A 25,785-nucleotide genomic window follows, 5' to 3' on the forward strand; every position below is an offset into this window, starting at 1 on the left:
CACACACACACACACACACACACACACACACACACACACACACACACTAAACCTGAATGTAAACTGCTAGGTCTAAAGGAGATAAACTGGAGGCAGAGAGTCTTTGCCTTGACTCTCAGTAGCTTGTTTCCCCCAGTTCATCTAATAGCATAAATTATGAAATGTTTCATTAGAGGAAACCACATTAAAAACAAGAAGGGACCCTGGTAAGGATAGATATAACACTGCTTTACAAATTAAACGAAAGATTAACAGTTTGGGGGAATGCTCATTAATCATAGTTGTTTTCTCCTTCAACACAAACAACTCTTCAGGCTTGCTTTGTCCATAAGGCAGGGAAAGAAGAAAGGTTTTCATCACAAACAAGCAAGTTTTAGTGAGTTAGTGACCCATAAAGTTAGCTTATACAATTCAATTCTGTCTCTGAAGTTATTGGATTAAAAGAAAGATTTGCTTAGTAACACACCAAAGACAAATGCAATTTTATCCCTAAGGGATGTATATGTGAATAGATACTTAGCATCATGGTACCAGTAGCCATGCTGCTTGTTCTTTTATTTTCACTAATTTTTTTTCTTTCCATGGCAAGAGGACTACTTCAAAAGTGTGGTTGCTAGGAGTGGAACTGGATGCTAGCCTCTCCTGGATGGCTGCTTAGCAGATTTTATTACTAGTGAGGAGGGTTTGAGCTTTAGATGTACTGTTTTGAGTTTAGAAAACTCAGGAATACACCTACTACTTGGTTTGTCATACACAAACATTAAAGCTTTGGGGGGAAGAAAATGGTCAGAAATGTAGGAAGTGGATGCTGTAGGCCTTGAGCTTAAAACTTTGATTTGCTCTGTCCTGTGTTGGATTTCTACTTCATGTTAGACAGAGAAGCTAGGCTTTCAGCTGATAAGCTGCATTAGCATCTCAGTTGATTCCAGTCACCTCCACATCTTCCACTCAAGTCTCAATCTCTGCTCTTTTCCTCTCCCCTTGCTTCCTTCCCCTTCCCTCCCTTCCCTCCCTTCCCTTTACTATTGAATTTCAGGGATCCAGTTGTTTCCACACTGAGAGGCCTTGAAAACAATGGCAGTGGAAGTTTAGCCAATGGCAAATAATCAGAACTTTCAGTTTTATAATAAAATATTCCATCTTAGAAAAAAAAAAAACTGAAAGTGCAGTATTCTTTCCCTTTTAGAAAAACATTTTCTTCTAAAGCAGAGAAACATTGAACAAAGCCAATGAGCAGTTTGATGATGTTTCTTTAGTATCACACTTCCCTTCATTTCAGAAACCCTTGAAAACTACTTTTTTTATGGTTCTCTTTGTAATGTTTGAATAGCTAAGAGTATTCAGTTTGTAAAGCAATTTCTATGCCTACTGTGAACCAGGCATCTTGAAGTTAAAAAAAGGGGGGTGTCTCTAGCCTCAAAGAACTTTTTTAAAAGAAAGATTGAATTAAATACTTTAAAATATCTACCCTAGAACATGTACTTTAAAGGAATCATAATGAAAATATTGTGGGACTGCAGACAGAAGAGAGGTTTCTAGTACTAGGTACAAGTGATGAGAAGAGCTTGGAGGAAATATACCAGACTGGAATTTTGGTGCTAAGAGATTGAGTCTGAGGTTTTACACACACTAGGCAAGTGTTCTGCCTTGGAGCTACACCATCTGGAAGGCCAGGTAAAATTATACTTGAGATATTTTATTTATTAAGACATCACTTATTTTAGCAAGACTCCAGGTCATTTTGGTGCTTATTGAGTTATGCTAACTCATTTAGAACTCCCAATACCTTATTTTTGATAACTTGTTTCTGAAATTAGCATACTAAATTTTAAGAGGTATATGGTATAGATTGCCTTTATGGAAGCATGATCTTAGGATCATAGCGAACATTTTAAAAAATTAGAAATACAGTCACACATTGCTTAACAACAGGGATGCATTCTGGAAGATACTTCATTGGGTGATCAGCATAGGGTATGCTTACATAATCTGGGCTATTGGTTTGTGGTGGTTTGAATAAGAATGGTCCCACAAACTCATATATTTGCATGCTCTGTCGTTAGGAATGACATGACATTAGCCCTGTCATGTCACAGGGCTTTGAGGTGAAAAGCCCACACCAGGCCCAATGCCTGTCTCTCTCTCTCTGTCTCTGTGTGTGTATGTGTCTGTCTGTCTCTGTATTTCTGTCTCTCTGTCTCTGTCTCTCTTTCTCTTTCTAAGGATAAGGATGTAGCTCTTAATTACTTTTCTAGTACCACACCTGCCTGCTTCCTCCATGCTCCCTGTTGCCATGTTCCCTGCCATGATGATAATGGACTAAGCTCCTGAAACTGTAAACATGCTCCGAATTATGTACTTTCCTTTATAAGAGTTGCCTTGGTCATGACATTTTTTCACAGCAATAGAACAGTGAATAAGATAATGGTATAACCTGTTGTTCTTTAGTATAAGAAAATGTACAGCAAGCTACTGCACTGAATACTAGAGGTAACTATAACACAGTAAATATTTGTGTTTTTAAACCAAAATTATAGTAAAAGTCCCATGTGGTTGGAATTTTTCTGCTCCATCATGGTCATATGGGCCCACCATAATATATATATGCAGACTACTGTTGACTGTAACATCATGATGTGGCTCGTGACTGTAGTGTGATAAATGGAAAACCAGAATAATAGAATGTGTATGGCTTGGGATGTGGAGAAGGTGGAGCTCTAAGTGATACCAGTGAGGCCTCCGTTGGAAAGGATTAACCCTAGGTTAGCAAGCCAGCATCTCATTTCTGAGTATCTTTTTCAGTGTTGGTGATGGAGCGCTGTGGGGTGGGTCAACTGCTCTCAGTCTCCCTTACTTTAGGTGGCTAAGTACAGGGAAGCTGTTCAGAGGGAGCTCTTCCTGACTGAGGGCTCTGTGTGCTTGTTTTCAAGGTGTGTTCTGCCTCAAAAAAAGAAAATTTCCCTGTTAGAGTGAATTCTCTCTCACTGATTCCTATGAGTGAGTCTTAACTCCTTTGGCAAGTTAGTGAAAACCAGATAGAGTTTTGTTCTGGCTTTGTGGAAAGTAAAGGGCTCAAAGTTTTACCCTTGTAAAAACTATTTTGTTTCTGAAGTGGGTAGGCCTTTGGCACTAACTGGTCAAGGGCAGATAATACAGTGAGGTCTTTGAAGGAAGGAGTGTATCAAATTACTGTTGTGGAACTTGGAAGTGGGAGTTGATTATTGCTTCCCATTGTCTGTTGTGTGAAAGTTACACTACACAGATTGATACTTAAGGACTCCCACGGTCTTTCATCAGTTATACCAGTTCTACCTTTTCAATTCAATCCAGCTCCTTTGTGCATCAGCCAAGAATACCTTTGATATAACACTAGAATGTGATTTGAGAGACCAAATGCTGTAGTGAAAGCCTTTAGACTGTGAGTCTAGTCCTGTGGTTCAAGTCCCAGCTCCTCCATTTTCTAGTGACTTACACCTAAGTCATTTTAATTTCTAATCCATTTATAACTTCATAATAATAGTAAGAGATGATGATGAGTGTTAAATAAGAAACTTTGTTTCAGTGAGAAACTTTTACTTAAAGTTTCTTGATGAGGATTAGTAAATTATAGAAGCTGTGTTGGTTAGGTTTATCCTTATTCCAGGCTCTTGTATCAGTTTTCTTCTTTGCTACTATATCCTCTGCTTTCTCTTAGATACCTAAACACAGCTTATATGAGTAGAGCAGCACTAGCTTATATAATAGAAAACACTGCTGAGACCTCAGTGACCAAAAATAATAGACATTTTTGTGCTCGTTTATAATCCAAATAGTAAGGAAGCAGAGACCCGGTTCTATGAATATCTACTGGTTTCAGATCATGGTTTCCTAAATTGTCACCGGGTGTCAATGGTCAATGGCATGAAGAAGAGACTGATAATGAATGATTATCTAGGAGGCTTTTATGCACCAGACTTAGGATGGGAGTTGAGGTTTTACTTCCGAGTAGGAAGCCATTATGTATTTTGAGTGATGGGTAAGATGATCTCAATTTATATTTTGAAAAGACCATCCCATCCAGCTGTTGTATGAAGAATAGAGGAGAGGAGGCCAGAGTATGAATTCATTATAGTAGATAAGGTAAAAATAAGAAATCAAAAGGGCCAGTCTGGAGCCCAGAGCAGAGGTCCTGGCTGGAAAATAAAATTTGATCCTGTGTTTCCTGTTGGCTCAGTCTGTTCTAAGCCAAGCTTCCTGTGAGTAGCCTTATCCATGGCCTCTACTTCCTCACCCACTGTGGTTCAGCTCTCTGTGCTCTAGCTCTGTAACCCCCCCCAACATGTCTCAGGCATGGGCCATCCAGGGTCCTTTGTGACTTGCTAAATCCAGGTCATTCACTCTTGCCTAACTTCATTCTGTAGCAATTCCAGCCTGGAGCTGCCTTTCCCTTTAATGCTTCTATTCCTTGGCTCTCAGGCCTGTGGCCTCTTCCAAGTCCTAAGTTCTTAGACTAGTCCTGAGAAGACTTGAGGCTTCTAGCCCTGAATTTTCTGGATTTCCTATGTGCCTCTGCTAAAAATGAACCTTCTCTTTCTTCAGCACCCTTTGCAAGCTTTGTCTCAGGTGCCCCCTCCTCTGAAGCTTTCCCTGACCCCTCTGGCCATGTTCGGCACCACTCCTCCTTTTCCATTCTACTATATAATAGACTGGATACTTATAGTAACAATTTACACCCTGTTTCCTTGTCTGCACAGCTAATAGTGCATGAAGGATAGGGTTACAACGAAATATTTTGTGATCTAGGCCAAAGACTGCTTACTCTGTTTCAGGTGAAAAACCACACTTCATTATGAAGGTGTCTATTCCTAATTGCATGGCCTTTAATAGAGCATTCATTTCTCACTGAGTCTGAAGGCTGGAATTTGGGTATAATATCATCTTTCAACAGAAGAAATTAGTTTTAATTTGAAATAGTCAGAAATTGTCTTAATATTCTGAAAGGAACAAAATGACTTAAACTGAATTGTTTCAAAAGAACTTGTAAAGACTTGTGTTTCTCACTGCTATCTCTGCTCTCTTGCTCACTCTATAGAACTTGTTGTATGTGCCTTGTATTTTGTGATTTCACAGTTCTGGATTTGACGTTACAATTGCCTCCATGGTGATGGGCACTAATGTTCTGTGCTGAACTGAGAGCGGTGAAAAGCAGCAAACACACTGGATGGAAGATGAGCTGCTTTCTTTATGTCCTTGCCTCCTGCTAACTAGCTCATTGTGGCGGGGGAGAGAGAAGAGATCAACAGAGATGGTGCTGTGTCAGTTAGTACACAAACCTAACATTTGGAAGTTCAGTAAGGTTTGGTTGGTTAATGTCACTAAACTCTCATGCTTCACTCTCATGTCTTTCTACTCTTTTGAATCCTCCCTTTTTGTCTTTTAGTTTTAAAACCACTATCTTTTTTTGGCAGATAGGACAAAGAAAATACAACATTGAATCACTTTTTTCCTAGTGGCTACAGTTTCTAGAGTGTATATATTTCTAGAGTATATATGCTAGTTTCTAAACAGAACAGATAGCAATCTTGCCTTTGATTAAGTTCTTAGCATCCTTACTCAAAATAATGCAACAGAGTGTACTTGTGCTCTTTAAGTGTGATGTTGGCTTGATTTTTTTTTTTTTTTATATATTTAGTTACAGGGCTGCTAGAAGCCTCTCAATTGAAGTAAGGCTCCCTCTGAAATGACACAGGGTGCTAACTCAGAGCACTCCTCTCTCAAGTGTTTGTTATCCTAATGAGAAATGCTATCACATATGAACCATGCTCTATTTATTACTACTTATATTTCTTTCTGTGTCTAAGCTAAACATTAGGATTATAGACACTCAGGAAGTTACCATAGAGTTTCCAGTCTGCCCATTGGTGGTATACTGAGAGCTCCTCTTATATAGAGACCTCTGTTAGCTCCAGAACATTCTTAAAGGAAACCAGCCTCTACCTCAGGAACTTTGGTTCACCCACTTTGCATATCTAGCCTTTCCAACCATCTGTAGCCCTTTAGATACTTACAGCTATATCTTCCCTTTTATCCCCAAGTCTTCCTCTACACACTCTGAATTCTTAGTCTCTTCAGATGTAATCTTACTTGTTGTTCTGCACACAGTACTCCTAATATATCGTCCCAAAATTTGCATAGATTTTTCTATTCTCTCAATCACTTACTGACTTATTGTCTGAAACCCACTGTGATGGAACTCCTGTCAGTATAGATTTCCAAGTGTTTACATAGAGAATAATTTTTAAACTTACATTTATTTTGTGTATGTGTATATGTGCATGTGCACATGCTATGGTGCATATGTGGTGGTCTGGGGATGATTTGGAGGAGTTGGTCCTCCTTCCCACATGTGGGTTCTGGTGATAGAACTCAAGCCATCAGGCTTGGTGACAAGTGTCTTTGTTTGTTCAGCCATCTTGCTGGCCAGGAAAATTTTTATCTCGGGAGTTTTAACAGGCAAGTTTTCTTCTGCATTTTATTACATTTGGTAATATTGTAATATAATTACCTTTAAAACAAAGTAAATGTTTTAAAATTTGGGGAGAAGGGAAAATGCCAGTAAAGCTATAGAATTTGATTTCCAGCTAGATCTCATTTACACACATCACTTGACTCTGATGACAAGAGCCAGTTTGTTACAGATATTATTAGTGCCATGCAGCAGCCCTGTGTTAATAATAATATCATTCAAGTATAAAGTTACTGACCTCATTTTAGTAAGAAAAAATAGAGGCATAGAAAGGTTAAGACTGCTCTGTAAGTCACAGGCAAAAACTCTCGGTCACCCCACTATTTCATTAATACCTTTCTTTGTTCAACTCTCTTCTCGTGTGCTTCATATAGTGTTTAGCTTTCTGGTCTCCTTAATTGGAATGTCATTTTAAAAACTATTGGCTGATTCTTGTCAACTCACCAGGACATCTAGAGGCGCAGCATGCACCTGGTGGGTGCTGACAAATAGCATGGAGGCCCTTGGCGTGCTGTGTCTGCAGACTCAGTAAGAAGAGGCCAAAGCTCTCTTTCTCAGTCTTGAGAGTCTAGAGTCACAGCAGGCTTCATAAGCCCATCTTAAACCAGTCAAAGTCTGATGTAGAGGGCTAGAGCTAAACTAGGGAAAGTGTTACATCCCCTTGACATAAAATGGAATGCTGTACATAGAATTTTATTGGAATCTTGAAAAGAAATGTTGGCCTTCTCAACTCAGGATCATTCCAGGAGAGGCTGCTAAAAAAAAGATATAGGTTGGCTGTGGAGGAAATTATAGGGATATTACAGCAACTCGAGAGTATGGTAATAGAGGAGCTGTTACTACCCAACCTGCAAAGGAATGAGGGTGAATGGTGCCTAGGAAGCCACAAGAGGTTTTTACTTGGAGGAGGATACTTTGAGAGGATACTGTACTCTTTGGATGAGGGATGCAAACAGACCAGGTGTGTGAATCCCTCTAGCCTAATCCCTTACTACCTTCTCTTGGCCTTTTTCTGGTATTTAGCATTAGCAATTGATTGAGGTCAAAGAACACAGGAGCCTATTGGTTTGATCCCCAAAGCCTAGCCTGAGTAGTTTAAAAGAGCAGGAGAGAAGAAGATATGGATAATATGAGATAGAAGAACTCATGCAGTTTTACAGAGGGAGAATACATGTGTGTTAGGCTGAAAGTGAGATAAAAGAATGAGATGAACATATCTTGAGCATTACCATGTTCTAGACACTTCGTTTTTACTTCATAGTAAGTTATTATTTTTGTATGGTTTTTTTTTTGTTGTTGTTGTTACAAATGTGGAGAGCTTGAACCCAGATACTTTGGCCCCAAGTCTCAGCCAGTCCCTGTGATCCTGGTGGTGGTGGGTGGTGTGTACCCCATCCTAGAAGGCTCTATTCCATGGCATTGCTGGGGGACAGGGGATAGTAATAGAGATGCTGTGTGCTTTCCCCTTTCAAATCTGTTAACTTGTGGGCGACAAAAAAGAGGAAAAAAAACTCAACTTGGCATGAGTGATGTTAAATAAGATCAAATAAGGTGAAAAGCAAAATAGAATCCTGAAATTTAGTTTTGCTTTTACCCAGAGTTCATGGTTGGTTGCCGAACAAAGTCCTTTTTACTTCCCACAAATGCTGTTTCTCTCTCTCCAACATGAATATCATTATTTTTACCTGTTAATTGCTTATAAACTTAAGGAGCTTTAAAAATATTTATTAAATTAAAAATGTTTATGTGTATGTGTGTTTTGCCTGCATGTATGTCTGTGTAGCACATTCATGCAGTGGTCAAGGAGGGGGTCAGATCCTTTGGAACTGGAGTTACATTCAACTGTTAGCTGCCATGTGGGTACTGGGAATAGAACCTGGGTCCTCTGGAAGAGCAGCCAGTGCTCTTAACTGTCAAACAATTTCTTTGGCTCATTTAAAGAGCTATGCAAAAAATAAAGATCCAATCAAACATGAAGATCAGTTACGTCATGTATGCTATTTTATTTATATTAGTGTAAAAATTGTTATCCTTAATAATTAGTTATACTTATTTTGGTTCCCGAAACATTTCATTATAAACAGTATTTACTGAAAGTCATCACTGGGCCTGGGAGATGGCTAAGTGGTTAGGAGCATTTGCTGCTCTTGCAGAGGACTTAGGTTTGGTTCTGAGCAACCCACATGGTGGCTAACAGCATTCTGTCACTTGAGTTCACGAGCACCTTGTGCCGTACACATGCAGTACACAAGTGTACATGCAGGCAAAAACCCGTACTCATAAAATAAAAGTAAATAAATCTTAAAAAAAAAGAAAATCAAGAGTGACATAGAAATTTTAATAAGGTGCTGGGGAGATGGCTCAGAGAGTAAGAATTCTCAGTGGCAAGCATGAGGACCTGAGTTAAAATTCACTCTCATTAAAAAAATAATAATAATTTTTTAGATTTATTTTATTTTATGTGTATATTTTGTCTGCATGTTTGTCTGTGTATGCCTGGTGCCCTTGAAGGTCAGAAGAGGGATAAGATCCCCCTGGATCTGGAGTTATAAATGGTTGTGAGCTACCATGTGAGTACTGGAACAGAACTTAGGTCCTCTGCAAGAGCATCAGTTGCTCAGCCACTGAATCATCTTTCCAGCTCCCCCAAAGAAATTTTAAGTAAAAAGGAAATATCCTAACACATTGACAGTAATTTTAAAAGTTTTCCCCCTCTTCTTGTTTTTTTTCTATCATATGTATACTTTTTACATGGCTGGAACTATACAACTTTGATATTTTAATTATCTCTATAAGAGTACCATGTTGCTATGCAACCTGCAAAATTATTTATAATAGTTTATAGTTTACCTTAATCATTCTTGTATTGTTAGGCTTATAAAATTATTCATAGTCTTCTCCCAAAGACTGGTTGTTTTGTTAAACATTCTTTCTCTACAGGTATCTAGCTCTGCCCTCCCTCTCTGAGAGTGGAAAGAGATCTAGGCTTCCTTAGGCGAAAGGGTGGGATGAGTAATTCTGAAACTGTTGAGGAACACGAGACACAATAGTTGTAGAAAGGGTAGCTGGGAGAATCAAGACTAAGTCAGTAAGAAGAATGCTTGCCTAAAATGTTAACATGGAGTTTTATTAAGTCTTAGATTTTAAAAATGGTTGCTAAAGATAGATTAGCATCATTAACATTTATATATAAAATCTGGCTGATAATCTGAGATTATGGTAAAATTAAAAACGTGTTCTTTGCAAAATTAAATGTGACAATTCTTAATGAATCTTATTAGAGTAGTGATATTGTCTCTAGTTATCATATACCCCTGAAATATTAACCTTGGCCTGCTAGTTCCCTGCCCTGTCCACTGGGCTATGGTTGTTTCCTTCCTTAGCCAGTCTTGGGGAGCCAAGGCACTTCTGTCTGTTCAGTCCTGTACAAAGCTGTAACCTAAACAGAAGGGGCTTCCTTGGAAGGTGTCATGTCTTGACTGGCTAGAATTCTGTTTTTCATAATAACAGTCACATTTCTTTCACTAAGCAGAAACCTTCAGAAAATCAAAGAGCTGTTTGGTTTTGAATCTCTGTATCCTTCCTCCAGGCATAATGCCCAGCACATAACAGATGCTCAAAAACACATTTGCAGAATGCGATGTCTTTAGACAGTCCTGAAATGTGTGAATACTACAGTACAGTACAACAGTCTCCACTTAGCTCTTCTGCAGCTTCATGTCATCTAAGTCAGTTATTCCCCATGATGGACTCTCTTGATCCACGTGCTAATTCCTCCTCATTGCCTATAAGCCATTGTTGGCTACTAACCACTATAAGGTACATGCCCATGTTTCACAGAAGTGGTGTCATTTACAGTAATCAAGTGTACATTATTATTTGATTTTGTTGAGAAACCCCTGGCCGTTTGTATCTTTGCACATAACCTGCTGCCAAGCCTGGAGTTTTTTTTGTTTTTTTTTTTTTTTTTAAGTGCTTGTGTACATTATCTCTTTCTACTTTGGTGGCACCTGATGAACTCTTCATTCAGTACCCTCATCACCAGGGAAGTCCCATGGAGGAACACTGTGGAAACCTTCCTCCACATTGTCAATAATACCTAATTCCATACTTTTCAGAATGTAGATAACAGTGCAGGTTCCAGTTCACTAGGTCTGAGTACAGCCTGAGATTATACCTCTGTAACAAATTCTCTCTAAGGTTAGGCTGATATTGTGTGGTCTCCTGAATCTTGCTCTGTGTAGCAAGGTGGAATTCTGGCGTAAAACTGCTCCTGAATGCAAATCTATCATGTTTTGAGAACTGTGCATTTCCTATCAAACCCTCAGGTTTCACTAGCCTTTAAGAGCTCTCCACCCCTCTGTTCAAGTTCATTTGGGTTCCTCATTCCAGCAGAACAGCTTTCATACCCAACACATTCAGTATCTTTTCAAGTTGCCTGTCATTTGAACATCTGATAAAGTGTCTGTGTATACTGCTTTTGATTTTGCTTTGTTTTTGGTTAAGTTTTTGGTATATTTTCATATGTCAGAAGGTCACTAAAAAGACTGAACTTTGTTTATGTGATACTAGGAATCAAATCCAGAACCTTGACCATGCCAAGCAAGCACTCTACCTCTGAGTTATATCCCTAACCTAAATAGATAGTTTTAAAATTTGGATATAAAGTGTGCTGTTACTAATTTAATTATTTTATAAGAAATGTTAATGACATTCAGAGTTTTCTTATTTTATTGGAATTTGTATATAAAATGAATTCATAGCTGAAATAACATTCCTGAACTGAAAAGATACTCATGTAGATGGGAGCCTTTCAGATTAGCCAAGTGAATTCTTTAGAACACAGGGTAAGAGGTCAGAAGCACTGATGTCTTTTTTTCTCAAACTTTTATCTTTTTTAACTTGAGAGAAAAGTGCCTTTTTTTGTTCTTTGTATAAGGCAAATAATACTATTTAAGATTCTCTCTCTCTCTCTCTCTCTCTCTCTCTCTGTGTGTGTGTGTGTGTGTGTGTATTGGGGATTGTACAGAGAACATTGTACAATCTAAGCCAGAAGTGTGCTATTGAGTTACATTCCCAGCTCTACCAATATTTTTTTTATTATTTCAAAGAATAATTACTATGCCAAGACGCAGAACTGTTTATTACATCTGCTTGTTTTGTAGAGTTCATTGTGATTGATTTGTAGACTCCTTTATGAGGTAATTCTTTGTTTCTCAAACTTCATTAGAGGACATTGATGGAGAAGCCAGGAGGAAGGCCTCTAGGTAAAGAATCTGGTAGGGGAGACTGCAGAAGGGAAAAGATAAGTAATATTTATTGAAAGTCTGTAGCCATTTTGCTACATGTTCACTTAGGTCTCCTAGCGCTATGCAGATTTGATAACTGGGGAAATGTTGGCTTTGATAGTGTAACCAAGTGGAGAAAAGCAATAGCTTGGCTTAAGATCCCTCCCCAGCCACTATGCAATCACAATTTTGCAAAGCAAACTGATTCTCATTTGTTACTTCTTTGAAGATATATAGGTTTGTTTTGATCCTTATAGATATATAAGATTGTTTTGGTGTCTTTGTGTTTGTTATTTGTTTAAATTTGGGTCTTATTATCTTGCTGAAGGTGATCTTAGACTCCTGGATCAAAACTACAGGTGTACACCCACCATTTCCAAGTATAGACTTAATGGAGTTTTAGGATCTTCTAACTATTTAATGTTGTGATTATAGCTTAAGCATATTTAAAAAAAAACCATAACATAACTTTGTCAAATATAGATGTGTTTTCCTTTCAAGTGGGTCATTTTGAAACCCTATTGTTGGTCTGGAGGATGGCTCAGCAGTTAAGAGCATTGGCTGCTCTTAAAGAGGACCTGGGTTCAATTCCCAGCACCCACTTAGCAGATCACAACTGTTTGTAACTTCAGTTCCAGGGAATCTGACACTCTCACATAGTATCATATAATGTAGTCTTTTTGGTAACTTTCTGGCATATGAAAATATACCAAAATACCAATGTGCATAATAAATAAAAATAAAAACAATATTTTTAAAACACTAGGAAACCTCTTATTTAATTCATGTTTACCCAATGTTACTCAAAATATTTTTGGACTTAATATTAGTTCTTAATCTGTGGTTAGCTTTTTATTACAATTGCAACTAGGATGGAGATAAACTCCTACTGAAGTGAAATTATTTATAATTTTACTCAGATTTTTAAATTACTACCTCTTTTTGTCAGCCTGCTGGTAAGCACTTGGAATATAGTGAATAAGTAAAATATGGTCATTTTTCTGTGACATTTATACCTGGAGTGCAAAAAGCTTTCATGAACTCATTGGATTGTTTAAGAAATGTGACAGTCTTAACTAACATTGGTTAAACTGTTGAAAGGAAAAAGGCAAATTTTAGAGCATTTGGTAGACATATCTCCAAACCCCATATTGGATCATATCCTTGGCATGCTACCAAAGGAAGACAGAGACCTCTATTGTAGACAAAATGGAAGACACCACCCTGTATTCAGTGCCTTGATAGAACCATCCCCTTATAGATTTGAAGTGAAACAAGGAGGATCTTTATTTCCCCGCTATTGGACTGATGTTGAGTTTGGAGCCACTCATCCATGGACTTGACATCGGGTAACACAATTGGAATTAGGTTATTATTCAACAGAGATGTAGTGATGATTGAAAATGGCTATATGTTTAGAAATATTCTCTAGGATACATTAACATGTCTAAGAAGTGCTTTGATTTCTTCCAAGGATTTCCAAACATGCATGCCTATTCAGTGTAATATTAAGTAATTATGATATATATATATATATATATATATATATCCCCAAATAAGCAATGTTACAGAGCCCTGAAATTCAAAGGAGCTTTACAGATATTTAGAAGACCCATATTTCTAGTGCTGAAACGCTCCTAGCCTATTTTGTAACATTTCTAATGATGGAGAATGTCTAGACATAAACCAAGGGAACCATGGAGATAATGTAAAGGTGGGCTGGTAGGAGGCTGGAGACATAGCTCAGTGGTGGTTAAAAAGTGAGCATTGCTCTTAAAGAGGATCTGAATTTGGCTCCCAGTACCTACACTGGGCATCTCACAACCACTTGTAATGCCAGCTCCAAGACAATTCTCTTAGTTACGGTTTTATTGCTGTGACTAGACACCATGACCATGGCAACTCTTATAAAAGAAAATGTTTAATTGGAGGACTGACTTAGAGTTCAGAGGTTATTCCGTCATTAGCATGGTGGGAAGCATGGTGGCATGCAGGCAGACATGATGCTAGAGAAGTAGCTAAGAGTTCTGCATCTGGATTGGCAGGCAGCAGGAAGAGAGTGACACTAGGCCTGGCTTGAGCATCTGAAACCTCAAAGTGACATACTTTCACACTTTCTAATAGTGCCACTCCCTATGAGCCTATGGGAGCCATTTTTTATTCAAACCACCACATTGGACATCCTCTTTTGTACACCTTGAAGCATTACTGAACATGCACGTACCACCCCATACACACATATACATAATTTTAAAAATATATCTTTAAAACAAAACCAGACTGATAGTACCTATGGCAAATGGTAAACCTGTGTCAGTGTAGTTTTTCTAAATACTGTTCTAGCCCGCTAAGACTAGTCTTCTGTATCCTAATTTCTGCCTATGAACTTCTATGTGTTGTTCTTCCAGCAAATTTTGGAAATCTTAAGGTCTTTTTGTATTCTAAATTTGTAACTAGTATAATTTAAACTGTGCCTTGCTTAGTGAAAAATTAGCAACTATTGTGGGCCAGTCACTTTCATAGATTAAAGGGACGATGGCATTGCAGAAAAGTCACCACTATCATGGAGATTTCAAGTCTATGAATGATAGGCTCCAAAGTTACCGTCAAACAAAAATTATATTTAAAAAAGTGTTCACTTTGTTTTAAATTTGAATTTAAATGTTGTTGGTAGCTTTAGTTGTTCACAAGCAGCCATCTACCAGGTTGCCACATGACTTCATGTTGGCTTCCCGTACGAGGCATGATCCAAGACAGAGGGAAAGAAAACACCCCAGACGGAAGCCAGAGTCTCTCTATAACCTGGTTTTGGAAGTGACATTCCACCACATTGCTGTATTTGTTAGAAGTGAGTCAGTAAGCCTGGCCCATACTGCAGCAGAGGAGGTTACACAAGGGCATGAATACCAGGAGGCAGAGATCATTAGGAAGCATCTTAGAGTCTGCCTAACACAGAAAATGAGGAAGAAGTAAAATTAACATGTCACTTCTTTGAAGAAAAGAGCTATAGACTGAGAATCTCGAGGCCATTATTCAGGCTGCACTATTAATAGATAGCAGGGTAACTGAGAGTTTAGGTGAAGTAGGTCTTCCAGACAAATACTGAGAAATTTAGCATGTGGTGATCATTCCTAAACCCCTAAGGTAGCAGACAAATGCATGCAAAAGGAAGGAAGGGGATGCAGAAGCATCCTATTTATAATCTTTCACTTTATAATCTGCATTTTAAAATCTGTCACTTTGACAAAAGCTGTCTCTAAATGTTTTCAGTTATAAGGGGCTAATTTGGGGTAATAGAAATTATTGCTTTCTTTTTGTTTTTATATTTTCTGCATTTTTCATTTAAGACTTTACAAATATATAAAAGAACATTATAAACATTGACTATGATTCTGATGCATTGTAAATTTTTCTTACATATATATATAGAGAGAGACTCTTTTAGCTAATACAACTTATATCAATGTTAACACTGATGAGCTTTTACTCTGTGGAGGGTAGACTGCTATGTTCTTAATAAGTATTCTCCTACCCAGGCCTCAGTAACTCTATGAGGTAGACACCATTGCTGTCTCTGTTCTACAAATGATGGTTGCACTGCTTATAGAGAAGCAATAGCAGGTGACACCAGCTAGTGGAAAGCACAGCCAGAACAAGAGGAGGCTTCACCCTGGAGCTCATGGTTCCAACTGCAGTACTATTTTTGTTGTCTTTGGTGACTTTGTTTTGAAAGAATTATTCATGTGCTAAATTAGCCGAAGATTCCCTGGAAGATAATTTGATGATGGCTACTTACTAAATGTATCATCTTGTTAGTGGGTGAGTTTGTCTCTTTTTAAATGAAGAAACCAAGGCTCAGGCAGATTAGCTGACTTGTTTGCCATTAGGCAGCAACCTTTAGGTGTTAGTGACAACCGCATCCAAGAGTCAGGGCCCCTGACTCTAAAATTATCAATATTTCCCTTAAAATCTGAGTATTTCGCTTCAAGGAAGATCAAGGTTTTATTTATTGGAATAGCTTAAGAAAATAAATGTTTTGTCCAAAACTACTCATCATAATTAGCTGGGATTTATAAGTAGCCAATTTTATTTAATTATTTTTCTTATTGTTGCTTTTGTTTTGAGACAGGATCTCATTGTGTAACCTCAGCTGGCCCATAACTCAGAGATCTGCCTGCCTCTCCTTTTAGTGCAGGGACCAAGCTTGACTATTTTTTTTAATTGCTTGACTAATTTTTAAATTTTTAATTATAATTTCCGAAGGAAATATATTTTCATCTTCCATAACAAAATACAAAGTACTTGTAGATACCATTAAGGAAAACTATATTAAACATATATTTCAATAACATTTATATATAATATGCATGCAAAAACTTTACAGAAAGTGGAGCATCTAAAAGGCACTGTGGCAATGAATTAGAAGATTTTTGTTTTTTGGTATTATCACTTTTTATATTTCACAATTAGGTTAAAGCACTAGAAAAAAATCCCAACACTATCTACTTAGTTTTGGGGGAATATACTTAAAATATCCACTGCTGATAATCTTTCAGTCTTTTAATTTTTCATATAATAAGCAGTTGTATATTCAAATCTCAGATTGCTCATTTAGGACAATACCAAAATAATATAATTGTTCATAAGTGACATAGGAATCATTTATATCTTTCACGATGTTGTTCACCTTTCTCTTCCTGAGAAGCAAACTTACCATTCAATACTGGCTTATGGACAACCTGTATATAATTTCAATAGCCTTGCTAATTTGTTTTGAATCATCTAAGATAGCCAGTGAAGCTTAGTTCAGTGGAATGTGTTTCTTTAAGTCTTTTTTTAAATATTAATCACAGGTTATTTACTTTGTATTCCAGCCATAGTGCCCTCCTTCATTCCCACCCAATCCCACCTTCCCTCCCTCATCTCCTCCCTGCCCCTTTCCAAGTCCACTGATAGGGGAGGACCTCTTCCCCTTCTGACCCTAGCTTATCAGGTCTCTTCAGTACGGCTGCAATGTCCTCTTCTGTGGCCTAGCAAGGCTGCTGCTCCTTTGGGGGGGGGGGTCGAAGAGCTCGCCATTGAGTCAGAAATAGTCCCTGTTCCCCTTACTAGAGAGCCCACTTGGATACTGAGCTACCACGGGCTATATCCGAGCAGGGGTTCTAGGTTATACCCATACATGGTCCTTGGTTGGAGAAACAGTCTCATGAAAGACCCCTGTGCCCTGATATATTTGGTCCTTGTGGAGCTCCTGTCCTCTCCAGGTCTTACTAACTCCCCCTTCTTTCATATGCTTCCCTACACTCTGCCGAAGTTTTGGTTATGAGTCTTAATATCTGCTTTGATACACTGCTAGGTAGAGTCTTTCAGAGGCCCTCTGTGGTAGGCTCTTGTCATATTACTTGTTTTCTCCTACATCCAATGTCCATCCCATTTGTCTTTCTAAGTGAGGATTGATCATCTTACCCTGGGTCCTCTTTCTTGTTTATCTTCTTTAGGTGTATAGATTTCAGTATATTTATCCTATCTTATAGGTCTATATAAGTGAGTATATACCATGGGTATCTTTCTGCTTTGGGGATACCTCACTCAGGATGATCGTTTCTAGGTCCCACCATTTGGCTGCAAATTTCATGATTTCCTCGTTTTTAATTGCTGAGTAGTATTCCATTGTGTAAAAGTACCACAATTTCTGTATCCATTCCTCAACTGAGGGACATCTGGGTTGTTTCCAGATTCTGGCTATTATGAATAAAGCTGCTACAAACATGGCTGAGCAAATGTCCTTGTTGCGTACTTGAGCATCTTTTGGATATATGCCTAGGAGTAGTATAGCTGGAACTTGAGGAATCAGTATTCCTAATTGTCTGAGAAAGTGCCAGATTGATTTCTAAAGTGGTTGTACAAGTTTGCATTCCCACCAGCAATGGAGGAGGGTTCCCCTTTCTCCACATCCTCTTCAGCATGTGTTGTCACTTGAGTTTTAAAATTAGAAGTTTTTACACTTTATGTACATATCTACAGCTTATATAAAGATTACTAATAAAGTCATCTTTCATATGTGAATGTCTCATTTACAGTTCTCTGCATCACAGTTTTATAATTTAAAGAATGCCTTAATACTTCTAAATGAATTGATAAGCCTTTACCTCACAAGAAACTGAAAAATGGAACAGTTCTCGAACAACTGAGTTAAAGTTTTCTTAGTCACATAAACGTGTATCTACTGCTGCTTTTTAAAGTGAAAGCACAAACATCATAATTGTGGAATTGAAGAAGAAGAAGAAGAAGAAGAAGAAGAAGAAGAAGAAGAAGAAGAAAGAAGAAGTACAGTTACCTGACTGTACTTGCTTGGTAAGAAGTAGAATAAAAAGTAGAACACAGTCATTTAAAAAATATTTCTGGAAGTTTCTTCTTTCTTATTTGGGGAGTGCAGTGAACTTTATTTATAGTATGTGCAAGAGTAGGGCTCCCTAAGCCCCTCCCCTTCTTCTGAGGATCTGAGGTACAGAGGCTGTGAGGAGAAATGTTCAGTGTTTTGGGTGCTGATTTGGGGCAGGGTCTTCTTGGCAACTGAGAGCCTCTCTCTTCCTCTCATGTATAGAGAATGAATTCAGAGAGCTTGGAGACTGGAGTCTTGGTGAGAAGGGCTGTTTCTTTGAACAAATGTAAGTGAATAGCCAGCATATTTAATAAAATTTCAAGAAGGGAAACTGGTAGCCATTTAATAGTAGTGGGAAACTGGAGATAGTGGAAGGACATAGATTTGGTTGTTGCTTGTTACACTGAGGTGGGCAATGCAGGAGATGCATTGGTTCTGAAGAAGAGGATGATTCTGGCACAGGCAGGTCTTTGGAGAAAGTGGGTTATCCAAGAGCTGATATGTAGTGCGCAGTTGGCCATTGGTGAGAGGAAGCTGGCTTTGAGATTTGCTAGCATGTAAGGTAAGACTTGAAGCAACTGGAATAGCATAGATGAACACAGAACAGTTAGTGGCCTCAGAGTAAAAGAGTCTAGTCAAGCATGCTGCTTGGTGCCTTAGCGATCAATACCAAATGCAGTGTTTATTATTATTTGATCAAATAGCTCTATATTTTTATTGCTATCGGGAAACAAAATTATATTTTCTTTTAAAAGTTTTGTGTATAATATACAAACACATACTTAACACATCCAAAAATATGTAGAGAGTAAAAACCTTTCCACTTTGACCTTTCTTCTAATGCTTTATCCTCTGAAGACCTTTAAGATAATTTTTCTATTTACTATTGCTAAGAGACACTGTGTCTGAATAGACTGTAAGTTAAAAATTGGAGATTGTGATTCTTCATCCTTGCCTTTGGTTCATAGCTATGTTTTGTTAGTGTTCATTGACTAGCCTTCCCACAAGAAGTCCTTACCTTTGTCCTTTTTGGTGAATAGTGTTGGTGTTACAGGACATTCAGCTTCACAGTGGAGAGCTGAAGCCCTACCTTATGAACTGTGGGGAATCTCTACAGATATATGTAGAGGAGAGATGTCATTTCCATGGTAGAGAAAACCACGGGTGTGTGAGTACATGTACACACAGCCACACAACCAGGTGGCACATCTGGAAGCTGTGATGTGTCTTTTGAAATGCATTCACGTTTGAGTTTACTCACACCAACCTTTCGCTGTTAAGGGTAATCTTTAGGAATAATTGTAAAAAGTAGCCATGTGCTGTTGCCTGTTGTAGTAAATACCTCCACTGGCTCCACTTTACTATGATTCTAGGGAATATCTGATATCTGAACCTCATTAGAGGTATTAAAAGACGAGTAGCCTCTTCTTTTTGTTTATTTACCTTTATTTTATGTGCATTGGTGTTTTGCCTGCATGTATGTCTAGGTGTCAGATATTGGAGTTGTGAGCTGCCAGGTGGGTGCTGGGACTTGAACCCGGGTCCTTTGGAAGAGCAGTCAGTGCCCCTAGCCACTGAGCCATCTCTCCAGCCCCACCTAGTAGACTCTTAGTGTTAAATAAACATAAAAATATGTGTTGAGGAGGATTTCTATTTGGTAGGAAGGAAGAAAAGAGAAATGTATGATTGCTTTTGACATTTGCAGAATCTTGAAAGATTAGTCCTGAGCAAAAGCACTAGAAGGTTTCTGTACATATCTTTGATGTCTTCAGAATTGTCCTGTGATATCCATTTTGGTAAAATAGTACTGTCCTGGATTTAATAATTAAAGCCACAAAGTTGAGATCCATTCTTAAACACTTCCTTTTGTGCAGCCCACCAGAAGCATGCTGATGTCTCCTGCTTGCAGCATACAAAGAACCCTCTCCATTGCCAGCAGCCTACTGTGGCACTAATACAAACTTCTGCACCAGCCATCTGGTTTCTCTTTCTGCTCATATTCTGGCTTCTCTTCCATTTGACACTTTAGCCAGAATGGTCTTTTTGGAAACCTAAGTCAACTGTGTTAGAGTCTTCTTCCGTTCCCTCTTACTTGAACCCAAATTCCTATCCTATTTCTATCTCTTGTAGCCCAGACTGGCCTTTAATTTATGCAGCCAAAAATGACCTTGAATTTCCAATACTCCTGCATCTATTCTTAAGTGCTTCCATTACAAGTATGTGTCATCATGTCTAGTTTTATGTAGTTGTAGGAATCGAATCCATGGCTTTCTACATGCTAAGCAAGCACTGAGCATACAACCCTCACTTTTTAATCTATTTTCCTTAGTGTTTGCTTGCTGGTTTGGTTTCTGTTAACATTTCTAAATGATCCAGATAAGCAAATTTTTTGGGGGTGCTGTGAACTGTATTGATGCTATTCAAGAGAGAGTAGGGCTCCCTAAGTTTCTCCCCTCCTTATGAGGGTCTGGAATGGAAACTGTAAGGGAAGATGCTCAGTGCTGGGAGCTAAGGGACTCTTCAGCAGCCAAGGGCCTTTCTTTTCTTGCATTCTTGCTGGGGTGGGTGGTCCAGGGCTTCTGACTCTTTGGAGGCCATGTAGGCCATGAGATCCACCACCTATTGCTGTAGCTATATACGTTGTCATATCAGGAAATGGGCTTTACAAAGTTGTCCTTGAGAGCAATTTCAGCCCCATCATCAAAGGCAGAAGAGTGGGCATCACCATTAAAGTAGCAGGAGACCACCTGGTCTTCAGTGTAGCCAAGGATACCCTTTAGTGGGCCCTCTGATCCTGCTTCATCACATTCTTGATGTCATTATACTTGGATTTCTCGAGGTGGCATGTCAGATCCATGACAGACACTTTGGAAGTAAGAACACAGAAGGCCAAGCTAGGGAGCTTCCTATTCAGCTCTGGGATGGTCTTGTGCACAGCTTTGGTAGCACCAGTGGTTGCAAGGATGATGTCCTGGGCAGCTACATGGTATAGCAGCTACATGCTATAGCTTCCCAGAGGGGCCATCCACAGTCTTCTGGGGCAGGGGCAGTGATGGCATAGACCGTGGTCATGAGTCCTTCCATAATGCCAAAGTTGTTGTGGATGACCTTGGCCAGGTGGGCTAAGTAGTTGGTGGTACAGGAAGCATTGCTAACAATCTTGAACGAATTGTTATACTTCTCATGGTTCACACCCATCAAAAACATGGAAACATCAGCAGAAGGGGCAGAAATGACCTTTTTAGTCCAACCCTTCAAGTTGTCCCCAGTAGCCTCCACAACATACTCAGCACCAGCATTACCCCATTTGATGTGGGTGAGATCTCCTGTATGGCCTGATGGTGATGGCCTTCCAAGATGACAAGTTTCCTGTTCTCAGCCTTGATTTCTGTGAAATTTGCCATGAGTAGAGTCATACTGGAACCTGTAGACCATGTAATTGAGACCAATGAAGGGGTCATTGACAGCCACAAAAGCCACTTTGCCAGAGTTGAAGGAAGCCCTGGTGCCCAATATGGCCAAATCTGTTCACTCTGACCTTCACCATTGTGTCCCAGGGATAAGAATGGCACTATATGAGAAGATTGGCTGTCTCTTGAACAGGGAGGAGCAGACATAGATAAGCAATTTTCAAACTAGGACAGCACTGAATTTTCTGGAAAGCTTTTAAGTAAAAGAACCTGGGCCCACTTCTGTCAGTACTGGCTCAGTTGAATTGTGGGGACCGGATAATTGGTGTTTTTAAGAAGCTCTCGGATGACTGTGCGTGTGTGATCAGAGTGATAACTGAGTTGAGTTCTCTTAACTCAAGTGGGAATTACCATTCTTTCACAAGTATATTTAACCTCCAGGTGCCCTTTTCCTAATAAGTCCTGGGTTTAGAGCCAGCCGCCTTCCGGGTGGGTATGTGCCTTATCCTTGTACTGCTATTTTTTCACTGTGTAGTCCTAGAACCTATGTGGGCAGTCTCCACAGCTAATACCCTACCCTCCTTCATTGTAGAGAGCTGTTCTGATAGCTTTGTCCTTTGAGAACATTAAAGGATGCAGCTGTTCCCTGGACCTTTAATTATTCTCTTAGCCATACCTGCTTCCCTTCGCCTGCCACATCAGCATTTACAGTGTGAATCTCGGTTTGCACACCCCAGGGTTCTGTGAGTAAACACACATTCTTAGGGGTTCTTCCTTTTCACTTGGTTTGGATTGAGGGGGTTTTTTCTACATGATCTTGATTGCTTTTTAATTTTTTTATACCTTCAGTCATTACCCTGTATGATGACATTTTCCTATTATACTATGCCACTCTATAATCTTTGTATAGTTTATAATATACATTCATATAATTAGCATTTTACATAGGACATGTTGAGAGATGGGAGAGGGGCCTGAAGAGATTGTTGGTAAACTGCTTGCTGGGCAACATGAATTTAGATCCCCAATACATAGAAAGTTAGGGGATCTATCTGTATCCCAAAGCTGGTATGTCGTGGGCTCAGAGACACACAGATACCAGAATCAGTCGGTTAAACTGAAAAGCAGTAAGCCCCAGGTTCTCAGAGATAGGTTCTGTCTTAAAAAAAATAATGTGGAGAGTGATAGAAGACTCCAGATGTCCACCTCTGGTCTCATTTGGGGCAGACACACCTGCATACACATGTGCAACCTGCTGAACCAGAAATTCCCAACACTTTTTGATTATCTCTAAAAAGTGTCCAAGGAATTTAGCATACTAGCCTCAGCAGAGGAGCAATGGTGATTTGACCAAATGGAAAAACAACTTCATTCTGTTAATGAAAAATGCATTTGAAGCTGTAAGATACTATTTTTATTGTATCAAGTTAGTAAAATGTGTTTATATGTGTGGATTTGGGTATTATGGTAGGGAGTATATGAGTAGTAGAAAGTATGTGACACACAGAGACTGGGGCATTGCATGCAAGCAAGAGTGTAGAAGACATTCTCATACTCCTTGTGGAATGCAAAGTGGCACACTGTAGCTTGGCCAGATGAGTCTTAAAATGTTTGTGGAAATGCTTTGAATCCAAGAATTCAAATTCTTGAAGTCTGTCATAAGAAAATAATCATGGTGAAAACAGTAGTCTATATGCAAATGATAAAAGATATATTAAATAAATCCCCTTTATACATATGTATTTATATATAAAATGATATAAGTTAGAGTAAATAAATACCATATATATGGGATATATATATATATATATATATATATATATATATATATAAAGGGGATTTATTAGAATGATTTACAGGCTGCAATCCAGCTAATCCAACAATGACTGGCTGTGAATGAAAAGTCCAAGAATCCAGTAGTTGTTGTATCCACAAAGCTGGATGTCTCAGCTGGTCTTCAATATATGCTGGAATCCTGAAGATGTACGCTCTAATGCCAGTGCAAAAGCTTCCTCCTTCCATGTCCATACATAGGCTTCCAGTAGAAGGTGTGGCCCAGGTTAGAGGTGGGTTTTTCCAGCTCAAAAGATCTGGATTAAAGGCATGTATTCTACTTCAAAGATCTGGATTAGAAGTGGATTTTCCTACTTCAAATTAAGCAAAAATCCCTCTGAGGTGTGCCTTCTATTTTTGGGTTTTAGTTAATCCCAGATATAGTCAAGTAAACAACCAAGAATAGCCATCTCAGCAGTAATTTTTAATTACAATAAATCTATGCAGCTAACAACATTGAGTAGATAAGGTGAAGCTAAGAAAACATTGCAGTGATAGAGTTGATGTTTGTATGATGATGCTGAGCGAGAAAACATCCCATACCGTATTGAATCACAGCAGGAAGAACAGTGAGACTTAAGAGTCATAGCTGCTATTACACTTTGAATTATGTGTTTTCAGTCTACAGTCTTATGCTTCTCTTTATTTTTTATGTGTTTATAGTATATTTTTATCAAAAGTGAAATTCTTATATTGCCAACTTGTCCCACAGAAATGTATGGATGATAATAACAACATGAAAATGTTTAATCAGAGAAGCATAGTAAAAATACTCAACAACATGGAAGTATTTGTTACACACATAGAATAAAAATAGCATTACTATATGTATTATCCAATTGGGTTGAACTTGTGTGTGTGTGATCAAATATTGATAGTACTAATTTCTGGGTAGCATATATTTTTTGGAATTACTTTAATTTTCTTCTTTACACCTTGATTTTTATTATGGCTCCATTTTTCTCACTGCTGTGACACTATGTCTGACAGAAGTTAAGGGAAGGAGGATTTATTTTGGCTTATAGTTCCTGTGATGGCTAGCTTTATCTCAGCTTGACACAAATTAGAGTTATCAGGAATGGAGGGAGCCTCAATTGAGAAAAGGCCACCATAAGATCCAGCTGTATAGCATTTTCTTAATTAGTGATTGATGAGTGTGGGCCCAGCCCATGATGGATGGTGCTAGCCCTAGGCTGATGGTCCTGGATTCTATAAGAAAGTAGACCAACAAGCCATAATAGCAAGCCAGTAAGCAAAAACCACCCCCCATGGCCTCTGCATGAATTCCTGCCTGCAAGCTCCTGCCTTGCTTAAATTCTTGCCAGTACTACATTTGATAATGAGCTGTATATGGAACAATGAGTGAAATAAACCCTTTCCTGTCCAATTTGCTTTTGGTCATGGTGTTTCATCACAGCAATAGTAATCCTAACTAGGACAGGTTTAAGGTGTCAGTCATGGTTGTTTGGCTACACACATTTGGCATGACATCATTCTCGGAGTGTGTGGCAGAGACTGCCCTTTACTTCTTGGTAGGTGGAAAGCAGAAAAGAGTTCAGGGCAGAAGATAGCTCTTAAAGGTATTCCACCTTGCTCCTCCTCTTTACTTAGTTACTGTCATTATACTATAAATACCAAGTTATTGTCCCCATGATCTTACTGTTTCTGGAAACACCCAGAGAGGCGCTTTTATCTATCTTGATGTTTCTAAAGCCAGTCAGTCAAAACCATCATAGAGTACTCTTGTGTAGTCTCAAATACACTTCTTTATCTCCCAGTTTGCCATATAAAATATATATGGCTTTATAATCTGCTTTATTTTTACATATCTATCCTCTATACTAGCACTTTATACTTTTTAATATAATTTTTATTTATTACAATTTATTCACTTTGTATTCCAACTGTAGCCCCATACCTAAAGTATTTGACGTGTAGGGGAGGTTGGATGTAGAGAAACTTGAAAGAAATATCCATGTAATTAAGTTAGAATTTATTAAATGAAGGTGGGGAGTTGGATAAGTGAGTATAGTGATTGCAAAATACTGAAAACCTGAATTTAGAGCCACAGTCCCCACATAAAAGCTGGATGCTGTTGGGCTCACCTATAACTTCAGTGCTGAGCATGGTGTTGAGGCAGGCAGACTCCTAGAGCTCTGTCTCATCTACATGAAACAGCCTGGGTTCAGTAAGAGAAACTATCTCAAAACTAAGATGGGTAGAAATAGAGGAGGAAACCTGACATTGACCTCTGGGCTCTGCATGTTCATAACCATGCATATTCCACCCCCACACCCTGTAAATGATTAAGACAAACCCCCACATAACTTTAAAAAGGTGCATCATTGTTTCACTTACAGATATATA

General features: G+C 38.6%; 1 protein-coding gene across 5 annotated transcripts in view; it reads left to right on the top strand.

Annotated features, from left to right (window-relative positions):
* Nucleotides 1-25,785, top strand: part of Zhx3 (zinc fingers and homeoboxes 3) — a 96,786-nt gene that overhangs the window by 8,335 nt on the left and 62,666 nt on the right. Inside the window, exon 1 of one of the 5 annotated variants that reach the window (XM_055602233.1) lies at nucleotides 18,069-18,147. The exons of the other annotated variants lie outside the window; for them this stretch is intronic. The gene's annotated coding sequence lies outside the window, so the exon portion shown is untranslated. Of the gene's footprint in view, nucleotides 1-18,068; nucleotides 18,148-25,785 lie in introns of those variants that run through there. 5 annotated transcript variants of the gene reach the window in all.

The sequence above is a fragment of the Psammomys obesus genome, unplaced genomic scaffold (assembly GCF_907164565.1).
Source record: "Psammomys obesus unplaced genomic scaffold, mPsaObe1.curated_primary_1811, whole genome shotgun sequence".
NCBI lineage: Eukaryota > Metazoa > Chordata > Mammalia > Rodentia > Muridae > Psammomys > Psammomys obesus.